We start from the raw sequence: 694 nt of genomic DNA on the forward strand, positions 1-694 counted from the left end.
CCCTGCACATTAAAATAGGCTACATGCTAGCCTAAATGTGAAGAAGTGATTATTAATACAATAATACGTTTTTTGTGGGTCAACAGTTGCTTTTGTTAATAGACCTAACTTTCCCACTGGATTTCCTTGATTACATAGAGATATAGCAAATAGAATGTCACTCACCCACACAATGATATATTATAATTTTGAGGACGTACTCATTCCTTTAAAAGAACAAACAAAAAACAATGAATCTATAATACAGTATATAGTCTTCATACGATCTACAGTGATAACAATCATTTGTCACTTTACACAAATAGAAATAGCTGCGGTTTTGACAACTACGAATTGCTTACTGGAAATTACAGTTCCAACAGGACACACCTTTCATGGGAAGGTCGTCCTCCTTCCTTGTATGACCATACGCACGCACGCTTTGTTTTTGTTTATGGTTGATTACCAAGTTCGAATTCCAACAATGACATCTTAATAATATTGCAATATTTTTTGCAACTTGATCTATTGCCGGGAAGTCCGGTTGCAGATAAAGACATGGAACACTGAGCCAGAGTTTCCAATCGAAACCATAGCTATGTACTATGTTTGCCTTTTTGCTTGAGACGCTTTTGGTTTACCAGTCCGCCTAGGGGGCGGTAGCACCCTTGGCTTCAAGGTGGTTTTCCAGAAACACCGTTAACGTAACTGCAAG

The sequence above is a fragment of the Salvelinus sp. IW2-2015 genome, linkage group LG20 (genome assembly GCF_002910315.2).
Source record: "Salvelinus sp. IW2-2015 linkage group LG20, ASM291031v2, whole genome shotgun sequence".
NCBI classification, from domain to species: Eukaryota; Metazoa; Chordata; class Actinopteri; order Salmoniformes; family Salmonidae; genus Salvelinus; species Salvelinus sp. IW2-2015.